Source organism: Bufo gargarizans, chromosome 3 (assembly GCF_014858855.1).
Source record: "Bufo gargarizans isolate SCDJY-AF-19 chromosome 3, ASM1485885v1, whole genome shotgun sequence".
Taxonomy (NCBI): Eukaryota; Metazoa; Chordata; class Amphibia; order Anura; family Bufonidae; genus Bufo; species Bufo gargarizans.
In genome coordinates, this window is record NC_058082.1 from 236,080,640 (window position 1) to 236,092,732 (window position 12,093).

Below are 12,093 nucleotides of genomic sequence, written 5' to 3' on the forward strand. Positions count from 1 at the left end.
GCTACTGGGGGATGCTATAAGGCTACTGGGGAATGCTATAAGGCTACTGGGGAAGGCTATTGGAGGATGCTATTACGCTATTGGGGGATGCTATTTGGCTACTGAGGGGGGTGCTACTAGGCTACTATTTTCTAACTGTCGATGCTATTAGGATACAGTGGAATACAGTTTGGCTACTGGGGGAAGCTATTAGTCTAACCTGGGCTGGATGAGAGTCATGAGGAGCTAATCTGCCGTCTGATTTTGTGTGGGTCATTCACATTGTAGAGTGATCTGAGTTGTGGTCTGGTCTGTTGATGTTGACAAAAGTCGAATTGCAATTGGGGATTGATATAATTTTAAGGACCAGAGGAGCAATTTTGTGTTTTGACTAATCCCTGTTTTAACCCTTGTTGTATCTTCTGCCAATGTGTATGTTGAAATATGTCTATAAGCTCTTGTCTATAATGGTTCTGTAACGTTTTCAGATGTCTTCGCCATCTCCTTCAGTCGAAGTACTCCATCCTTTCAGATGCCGGTAAAAATCTTTAAATAAAAATAAATTATTAATGTTAAAAATAATAAATATGTCTGAACCACAATACATATTTAGATATTTCAGGAACACTCCGACACTGAATCCTCTGCTGGCGAGGAATTGCGTTTTTCTCCTGAACCAATGGAGTCAGTAAGTGTGGAATGTTATATTTAGTTTTTTTGGTTTCTACACATCCATAATTGGCACAATGGATATAAACTCAAAAGGTACATGATTTTCCAACACTGCAAAAGGATAGATAGGCCAATGTATTGGCAACAAGATTTGAAAGAGTGTATATGGGTGATGCATTTTGGTTGCTGCATGGCAGGCAGACGGCAATTTTCAGTGAATCCAAAACTGGGTTTGTTTTTCAGACACAGGAGGGTACACATTCCTTTGAAAATGCGCGAAGTAGACGTCATAACAACGACGATGTGAGTATCTATACTTAGGTTCTCTAAAGTAATCAATTGTCTTTTGTGATAACTATAATATTATTTATTAGGACACAAACAGGCAAAGTGACACTCCATCACCTGTTCAAACAAGAACTTTCAGGCGTGGTGGTCGCGGACAACGTGGGCGTGGCAGTCGTCGTGGATGTGTAGGCCGTGTGAGTAGGCACATGTGCTGTGATGTGAGCTGTCCACACCGCCCCCAGTATACAGTATCTTATATCACCTATAAGATAATGTGGCCCCAAAAAAAAATATTAGAACAAATGACCATGAGGATTGAATACATTACATTGGTTTTACCCAAACAAAAATTTAAGTGTTGCTTATCCCATAATGAACATACCATGCACAGGGGCTACTCTCATATTAAATTAAAAGAAACGACCCGCTCGCAAAGTCTATATCTTTATAGCCCTTCACACCAAAAGACCAAATACAAGGAAACCTTTTTTCAATTTTTTTATTAAAAACAAAGGATGCAGTGGGCAGTGGTGGCACATGCAAAATATTCGTTATACAATTTTTAACAAAAACACTTAAGTGTAGTTGGAATTGCAGGTAGCTTTTTAAGGCAATGATAACATTTGTTTTAAACCAAATAGGGTAGACAGCAAGAATTAGACAAGGAAGATAGGCAATTTCACCCAATCATAAACTGTGAGCTGCTAATAAAGCTAGTAGAAGCAAGGCCAGCTCTATGGGACCAAACAGACCCCAAATACTCGGACCACAACACGACTCTTCGACAATGGCAAGAGATCTATGCCAATGTGGTTCCCACATGGAACGATTTGAGCCGTCAGGCTCAAAATAATTGTGGTATATTAATTTCATTCCTTTTGTTAATTCATTTGGTTTTAGAAGATTTGATAGTGATGTTTCTAATTGGAAAATTATTATAATTGATCTTTATTTTCTAGCTGAAATCATATCAACACGCTGGAGGTCAAAGGTAGGTTTATGCGTGACCTCAATCGTGATCGAACGGCGCCAAGTGGTTCGGGTGCTTCTCGGAGGAAACCTTACCAATATGCACCACATCTTCAATTTCTTCAACGTTGTTTTCAGCTGCGCACGTGAGTTAAATATCCTAAAGGGAAGCAAAAAACAATAATGAATATAGAAATTATACCTTTATTTTCCATATCTATTTTAGGACTCATTCAAGCACACTCCCTCCTGAAGCAGAACCTCTTGAACATGAGGAATCAACCGAACAATTGTCTGGACGATCTACCGATCAAACTTCGTTACCATCTCAGTCACAGGATTCTGCTCTGGAGTCGCGCCGCCGCCAAACTGAGACATGTGCTCAGATTGAAGATACTCGACAGTTCATTTCTTCTGCCTTTGAAAGAGTTTTAAGTAGGCCGAGACCACTTCGAAGACCACATAGAGTCTTTGAGGATCTTGCACTGATCTTTCAAGATTGTTTATTAAAAATAGAGGAGGAGCAAACTCAGTATAAGCAAGAGTTAACTACCATGATCAAGCATGTCGAGGTAGTCCAGAACCCCTTAACCATAATCAGCAGTTTCTCTTAACGTTAAGTCATTGGATGGACAACATGACTCCAGAGCAGAATTGTGATTGTCGAGTGACATTGATCAAAACTGTTTGGAATATTAAACACCCACCACCCTCTCATTTTGGTCCTCTGGCTCAGTCGTATCCCCCAGCCACCTCCTACCCAACATCCATGACTTCTCCACCTGCTCACTCATACTCTGAGCCACATATCGCTCCCCAGTCAAAAAACTTTCAACAGTCACAACATTTTCAACAGTCACAAAACTTACCCCTATCAAAAAACTTTCAACAATCACAAAACTTTCCCCATTCACAAAACTTTAGCCATTCACAAAACTTTCCCCCATCCAACACTTTACCTCCGTACCACAACTTCCCACAGGCCCAGAACTTAGGCACTGCACAAAACTTTCCAGCTTTCCACAACTTTCCATCAACATCCCACAACTTTATTCCATGCCAAAGCCATCCACCGTACCAAAGACAACCTACGTCCCACCAATACCCAACGTCTCACACATTTCCACCTTCTCAAAGCCATAGCACATTCCTCAGCTATCAACCTGCATCAACCTTTCAAGAGACTTTAAGCCAATCTAAATCACAGCTACCTTCCTATGTCTCTGCACAAACACAGTTCTCAAACACGTCTACAGACACCTAGTCCTGATGTGATTTCTATGTCAACTTCAAATAGAATCTCCAAAAACGATGGTGTTTCTACCTCCGTTTTTCCCACTCCCACCGCTTTTAATACCCCTTTCTCAAGCAAATCTGTTCCATACCAATCTGGTACTGATTCCTATTCCCTTCATACTCCACAACATCAACAACAGGGTGAATATGTCAGACCGCAACAGTCGTTCATGCAATCACTCCTAGACCAAAGTGCAGAAGATGATGGGTCCCCAACTGCAGCCCCAGAAAAGGCTCCATTCACTCAACCACCACCCTAGTTAACACAATATATAATATGTTTTCTTGAAGTTAATAAATAAGTACCTCAACAGGTTTTTATATTGACCACTGTGTCAATTTTTATATTGACCACTGTGTTAATTTTTGCACTTTTTAATGATGTTGAACTTGAAAATTTTTCTATGTTTTAAACTTATAGTTTTAGATTACTTTTAAGGATGTTGCAGATATGTGTGTAGTTATTGTGAACTTGTCATCAGCTTTCAGAAGCCCATAGAAGCTGGTAAATATAGTCAGGTGGTTTGATTTCCTCGTTCGGACATTGTCACGAGGGTGTCAAGAGCCACGCCTGACTCCGTTGTACCCGGGGTCAGGAGGTCGCAGCGGTTGGCTGCACGCTGTATGTCAGATAGGGAAGTTTCCTTATTGTAGCTTTCTGGGTTTGCTTTACAAACCCTTTTGGCTCACTCAGGGATCCGTAGCTCCTTCTCTCAGCTGTTCCTTGTCCAGCACTCCCAATCCTCCTTATATTCCCCTCTCACACTTCTCTGGTTGCCAGATATAGAGCTTCCTGCCTGGACATCTATTCTGACCCACTGGAGCTGTGTTGCTGCATTCTCTGAGTGTTGCCTTAGAACGCTACCCTCCGGATCCCTGTTGGACCTTTGTGGACAATTGTTGCCGTCCACCTGGGTGTTTGTGTTTGTCTGTGTTCGTCTGTCCTCTCCCTGGTGTTTCCCTCTTAGTGCAGTGGTGAGGACTAGCGATCCCACCGGCCCGTTCATTATCTAGGGCTCATTTCAGGGAAAGCCAGGGTTTAGGCACGTGATCGCCGCACGGGTGAGGAACCCGTCTAGGGACGTCAGGGCAGTCAGGTGCCAGCTGCAAGGTGAGTTAGGGGTCACCACCTTTCCCTCTCCCTTGGGCAGGGCTTTCCCTGTTTTCCTCCCTGTGCGTGTTGCCGGTCATTACATTATATCTGGCCCTTATTTTTGTGTAGGTAAAAAAAAAAAAAACATTTTTTACCTACTTAGAATCCAGTATGGATCCAATTGCTGCTCTGTCCGAACAATTTCATGGCCTGTCTTTGGAGGTGGCAGGATTGAAGGCGTCGGTCCTCCAGCAACAGCAGCAATTACAACAGACCGCAAGCCCAGCGGTTGCTACTGGTAACCAGGTTGTTGCGGAACCCAAGGTCCCTCTCCCTGACAGATTTTCTGGGGGAAGGGACAAGTTTTTGACTTTTCGTGAGGCCTGTAAACTATACTTTAAACTGCGTCCTTACTCCTCTGGTAATGAAGAACAGCGGGTGGGTGTTGTTATTTCCCTGCTGCAGGGGGACCCGCAGTCCTGGGCGTTCTCTTTACCTACTGATTCCCAGGCTCTTCGGTCAGTGGATGAGTTTTTCGGGGCCTTGGGTCTCATATATGACGACCCTGACCGAGTCGCACTGGCTGAATCAAAATTACGGAGACTCCTACAAGGAGAGCGGCCGGTAGAGGAGTATTGCTCTGACTTCCGTAGGTGGGCTACGGATACCCAATGGAACAACCCGGCTCTCAGGAGTCAGTTCTGCTCTGGGTTATCCGAAAGGGTTAAGGATGCGCTTGCATTGTATGAGACCCCCTTTTCCCTTGATGCAGTTATGTCCCTTTCTATCCGTATAGATAGACGCCTTAGGGACAGGTTGAAAAAACCGGAGCCATTGGTAACCCCTCCCAAGCAGCAGTTAGTCTGTACGGACTTAGACGAGCCTATGCAGCTAGGAGGAACTACTCGTCAGGTCCGTCCTCCTGAGGTTCGCCGTAGGCGTGGGGGTTGTTTTTTTTGTGGGGAGAGGGGTCATTTCATTAATGTCTGTCCTTCTTTCCTCAGAAACAAAAAAACGTCGGAAAACTACTAACCCCAGGCTGTGTGGAGGATGTCAGCCGGGGGGTATACGTTTCCTCCATACGTACATCGCAATTTGTGTTGCCAGCGGTTATTGTTTTTGGTGATAAGACAGAGACTATTTCTTTCTTTCTAGACAGTGGAGCAGGGGTAAATTTGATAGATGCCCATTTTGCCCGCACTATGGGTTTGTCTCTCTGTACACTACAGAGACCTATTCCCATATTTGCTATAGATTCTGCTCCTCTGTCTCAGAGATATCTCACCCACATCGTTCATAATTTACACCTTCGGGTAGGGGACCACCATAACGAGATGCTCTCATGTTTTGTTCTGGAGGGGCTTCCCGCTCCGGTAGTGCTGGGTCTTCCCTGGTTGGTAGCGCACAATCCAGTGGTGGATTGGCAGGCCAGGGAGATATTGGAGTGGAGTGAGCCGTGCAGAGAAAATTGCTTAAATAGCAATTGCTTAGTCGCCTCCATAGCTACCCTACCTACATTTGTTTCGGACTTTGAGGACGTTTTTTCTGAAAAGGGTTGTCAGAAGTTACCACCTCATCGTCCTTATGATTGCCCGGTTAACCTTATTCCCGGCGCAAAATTACCCAAGACCAGGTTATATAATCTTTCAGGTCCAGAGAGACAAGCCATGAAGGATTATATCTCCGAGAGTTTGGCTAAGGGACACATCAGACCCTCTTCTTCACCCGTGGCTGCAGGGTTTTTCTTTGTTAAAAAGAAAGATGGGGGCCTGCGTCCTTGCCTAGATTTTCGTGAATTAAATCGGATAACCATCCGAGACCCATACCCTCTTCCTCTCATTCCTGACCTGTTTAACCAGATTGCGGGTGCTAGGTGGTTCTCCAAACTCGATCTTAGGGGGGCCTACAATCTGATTCGTATTAAAGAGGGGGATGAGTGGAAAACAGCTTTTAACACCCCTGAGGGGCATTATGAAAATCTAGTTATGCCTTTCGGCCTGACCAATGCTCCTGCCGTCTTTCAACATTTCGTTAATTACATTTTTAGTAATCTAATCGGCAGGTTTGTGGTAATATACCTAGATGATATCTTAATTTATTCGTCTGATCTGAGAACACATGAGGAGCATGTCAGACAAGTACTACAGGTCCTACAGACGAATGAATTATATGCTAAAATTGAAAAATGTGTTTTTGCCGTTCAGGAGATACAATTCCTAGGTTATTATTTATCTGCGTCAGGTTTCCGTATGGATCCTAGGAAGGTCCAGGCAATTTTGGATTGGGATCTTCCTGAGAACCTCAAAGCACTACAACGGTTCTTGGGCTTCGCGAATTTCTATAGGAAATTCATAAAAAATTATTCGGTGATCGTAAAACCCCTTACTGACATGACTAGGAAGGGGACTGATTTTTCTAAATGGTCTGACGCCGCTAAAGTTGCTTTTTCCTCTCTAAAAGAGAGGTTTACCTCAGCACCTGTACTAGTCCAACCTGATGTCTCTCAGCCTTTTATTGTTGAAGTCGATGCATCAGAGGTGGGAGTGGGGGCTGTACTGTCTCAGGGTCCGTCTCCTGGCAAATGGCGTCCTTGTGCTTTCTTTTCTAAAAAACTATCTGCAGCAGAACAGAACTACGATATTGGCAATAGGGAACTGTTAGCTATTAAACTTGCGTTTGAGGAGTGGCGTCACTTTTTAGAGGGGGCAGTCCACCCCGTCACTGTGTTTACGGACCACAAAAATCTGCTGTACCTCGAATCAGCTAAGCGTCTCACCCCTAGACAGGCTAGGTGGTCGCTATTTTTTACCAGGTTTAACTTTGTGATTACCTATCGTCCTGGGGTAAAGAATACTAAGGCAGACGCACTCGTTGTTTCCCTGGAGGGGGTAATGTGAGTGATCCGGTACCCATTCTACAAAGAGGAGTGGTTGTCTCTGCGGTACACTCTGCTTTGGAGGGGAAGGTGTTAGAGGCCCAGGGGGACGCCCCGGTCTCTTGCCCCTCAGAGAAATTGTTTGTACCGTTGAACCTACGTCTCGAATTATTAAAGGAACATCATAATTCGGCACTTGCTGGGCACCCGGGTAGTAAAGCAACCTTAGAGCTATTGTCTCGTCGTTTTTGGTGGCCAAGGTTGCGTCAGGATGTATTGGATTTTGTGTCTTCTTGTTCTACCTGTGCGCGCGCAAAAGTTTCACATACACGTCCTGCAGGGTCTCTATTACCACTCGTCATTCCCAATAGACCATGGACACATCTGTCTATGGATTTTATCACTGACTTACCTTTGTCTGCGGGTAAAACAGTGATTTTGGTAGTAGTGGACAGGTTTAGCAAAATGGCACACTTTATTGCGTTACCCGCACTACCTAATGCTAAAACTCTTGCTCAGGTATTCGCCAGTGAGATCGTGAAGCTTCACGGGGTCCCCTCCGATGTTGTTTCGGATCGGGGAACCCAGTTTATTTCTAAATTTTGGAAAGCTTTTTGTTCCCGTTTGGGGGTTCACTTGTCCTTTTCCTCAGCTTTCCATCCTCAGTCGAATGGACAGACTGAGCGTACCAACCAAAACCTGGAGACATATCTAAGATGTTTTGTGTCTGAAAACCAAGAGTTGTGGTCGTCATATTTACCGTTAGCTGAGTTTGCCATAAATAATCGCCGTCAGGAATCCACTGGCAAGTCACCATTTCTTGGTGCATATGGTTTTCATCCCCAATTCTGTACTTTCAAAGAGGGGGGGTCTTCTGGGGTTCCCGAAGAGGAACGGTTTTCGTCATCTCTTTCATCAGTATGGCAGAAGGTGCAAGCTAACTTGAAAAATATGGGAGGTAAATACAAATGCATGGCTGATAAGAGACGGTCGCCAGGTCCGGACCTAGGAGTGAATGACTATGTGTGGTTGTCTACTAGGAATATCAAGTTGAAGGTTCCCTCTTGGAAACTGGGTCCTAGGTTTATTGGTCCTTACAAGATTGTAGCCATCATCAACCCCGTGGCTTTTCGCCTGGAGTTACCTCAGACTTTTAAAATCCATAATGTCTTTCATAAGTCGTTACTCAAAAAATATGTTCCACCTCTAGAACCGTCACCGCTGCCACCCCCTCCTGTTGTCGTGGATGGTAGTTTGGAATTTCAGATATCCAAAATTATTGATTCTCGTCGGGTCCGCCGCTCTCTCCAATATCTGGTGCACTGGAGAGGTTACGGTCCCGAGGAAAGAATGTGGGTTCCTGCGTCTGAGGTAAACGCCGACAGGCTAGTTCAGATTTTTCATGCCTCTCATACTGAGAGACCTGGTCCTGAGTGTCCGGAGGCCCCTCGTAGAGAGGGGGGTACTGTCACGAGGGTGTCAAGAGCCACGCCTGACTCCGTTGTACCCGGGGTCAGGAGGTCGCAGCGGTTGGCTGCACGCTCTATGTCAGATAGGGAAGTTTCCTTATTGTAGCTTTCTGGGTTTGCTTTACAAACCCTTTTGGCTCACTCAGGGATCCGTAGCTCCTTCTCTCAGCTGTTCCTTGTCCAGCACTCCCAATCCTCCTTATATTCCCCTCTCACACTTCTCTGGTTGCCAGATATAGAGCTTCCTGCCTGGACATCTATTCTGACCCACTGGAGCTGTGTTGCTGCGTTCTCTGAGTGTTGCCTTAGAACGCTACCCTCCGGATCCCTGTTGGACCTTTGTGGACAATTGTTGCCGTCCACCTGGGTGTTTGTGTTTGTCTGTGTTCGTCTGTCCTCTCCCTGGTGTTTCCCTCTTAGTGCAGTGGTGAGGACTAGCGATCCCACTGGCCCGTTCATTATCTAGGGCTCATTTCAGGGAAAGCCAGGGTTTAGGCACGTGATCGCCGCACGGGTGAGGAACCCGTCTAGGGACGTCAGGGCAGTCAGGTGCCAGCTGCAAGGTGAGTTAGGGGTCACCACCTTTCCCTCTCCCTTGGGCAGGGCTTTCCCTGTTTTCCTCCCTGTGCGTGTTGCCGGTCATTACAGACATTTAGATTTTAAAGAACTAACATCATATTCATAGCAGATTGGACCCTGAAAAGAGTAATTGACCTTATTATTCATGATTACTTTATCTCCAGGCCAAGGTGCTGATGACTGACAGTTTTCCAGCTAGTCTTTTTTGCTTATATTAAGGAGTTAAATGCCATTCATCAGCACATGGGTCAGAGACACAGAGATTGGCAACCATGACTAGACTCAGGTTGGTTCAACTCTTTTACGGTAATGGACTGCAATGATTATGATGATAGTTCTTGTTTAACACTTTTGAGTGAGTGACACAGTACGCAAATCCATATTCTGTCACTTATTCAGCGCCTTGCATGGTCTGCACAAAGCTGGTGACTTTTTCAGTCTTCCACCTGTTGTTGTTCCATTGCTATTGTCTCGCTATCGTGATCCTCCATTGTACACTTGCTTGAAAAAGTAGCAATTACAAGACTAGAAATGGCATATGTCATTTCTATTTTCTTTTATATAATGTCTCATGCACAAGACTGAACACACTCAGAGACATGGGGTTTGTCAACGAACAATTGTACCTGCTGATGTAATTTAAAGGGGTACTGGAGGAGACACCATCAGTGATTACACTGATTCTTTGCATGTTGTGCCACCCACATGGCTAGAGTCAAGCACTTTTTACTTCATATTGATGATGCACAGTAGCCCTGTGTTTGGCAAGACATGCATAGCAGCATTGAAATAACTGATAATGTGCACTTCCATTTGCATGTTCTATGTCACCATATAACTTCTGGCCCGCTCAAGGAACACATGTCTCGTGGTGCATACTGTAGTGTGATGATTCTGAACTTGGTATGAAGATGCTAGCACATAGCATGTGCAATCATGAGAATGGTGTACACTTGCATCATGTACTAAGGAGGATTACAGTCACAGATAGAACAACATTTTCACAATGGACATTTTGGTATTGCTACATGTTATGGTAGAGATTATCTTATCCTTTTCTAATGTGAATTCTACTTCCATTGTGTTGAGCTATGTGCTTTTATGGAAGTTTATTTGTAAACTTATGCAAATGATTATTAAAGTATAAAAATATATTTTAAAAAAAGTCTTTATCTAAATAAATACTTTTATTATTTCAAAGATACTTTGTCAGTGGTTTTAATAAAGTCAAGACTCAAAACGACAAACAAGGGATATGCAGATGGTTGGAGAGGCATAGCTTACCTTCTGCTAAATTAAGGCAATAAATGTAGGTAGACCGATGCATCATGGTTGACTCAACAATAAACAATAATATATTAAGAACAAACAATAAAATAAACTATTAGTACATAACAAATTACAACGTTAAACTATACATATTTAACAAACAAACAGTAACAAACAATAGAGAATTTATTTTTGAAGAACAACGCTGGAATATATAAGTTCAAATATGTTCATCCTGCCAAGGCACAGATCCAGCTGAAGAAATGAAATATTCTGCAAATTGATCGCGCATGCGACTCACAGCAACTGTTGTTCTTGGGCCAGTTTCTATGTGATCTCCTGGTGGATTTAATGACACTGTCTCCGTAGGCAAAGTCTCTTTGATCAGAACATAATTGTGCAACACAACACATGCTTTTATGACATCATCCACAGTATCTGTTTTTAATTGTATTGCACAAGTGAATATTCGCCATTTTGCAGTCAATATGCCAAAAGCACACTCGACCATTCTTCTTGCGCGAGTCAGTCTGTAATTGAACACTCTTTTGCGATAGTCTAGACCACGGCTGGCATATGGCTTCAGTAAATTTCCACACATTTGGAAAGCTTCATCTCCGACTAGAACAAATGGAAGAGCAGGGTTTGTAGTACCTGGTAAAGGCCTGGGCTCTGGTATACCAAAGTTTCCAGAGTACAGCCTTCTTCCCATATTAGAATTTTTAAAAACACGTGAGTCATTTGTTTGTCCAAAAGTTCCAATATCAACAGCCACAAATTTGTAATGTGCATCAACAATTGCCATTAGGCTTACAGAAAAATACTTTTTATAGTTAAAAAACGAGGATCCAATACGTGGGGGCTTCAAGACCCTCACATGCTTCCCATCCACTGCACTAATACAATTGGGAAACTGTGTCACCTCATAAAACTTGTCGGCTATGCTGATCCACTGTTGGCAAGTAGGATGGGGAAGAAATTCTTCACACAGAGGATTCCAAATTCCCTGGCAGGTATCTTTAACAATGTAAGATATTGTAGATTTTTCTAGTCGAAATTGAAAATGAAGACTGGAAAAACTTTCACCAGTAGCCAGAAACCAACAAAAAATTACAATAAAATGTAACATAATTTTTACACAAATACTATTCGCAAGAAATACACTGCAGCAAAACAACATTTCGGATTGTCCCACAAGCATTAATTCAAGATCATTCACAGCAAACAGATCATTATTACCTAGTGGTTGAACGGAAAATGGTATAACATTTTTATGCATTTACATATTTTAGGTAACTACTATATATAGAAAGTTGTCTCTTGAGATTAATCACATACTATCAATAATAATCAAATCAAAAAGGCTCTGAAACACAGTAGAAGCAATAATGGAAAATTGTACCATACATACCGCAGAGTGACCATGAGTCGTTCTTCTGGAGTTACACTTCGACGAAATTTCGTATCCTTCCGTCTCAATCGGCGGTGTAAACGTTGGGAAAGGTCATCAAAGCTTGCGACACTGACACAGAGATATTCTGAAAATTTGACAGGGTGTTTTCTGAGTTCTTGATAAAGGGTCGAAAAAACACCTCGTCTCATTC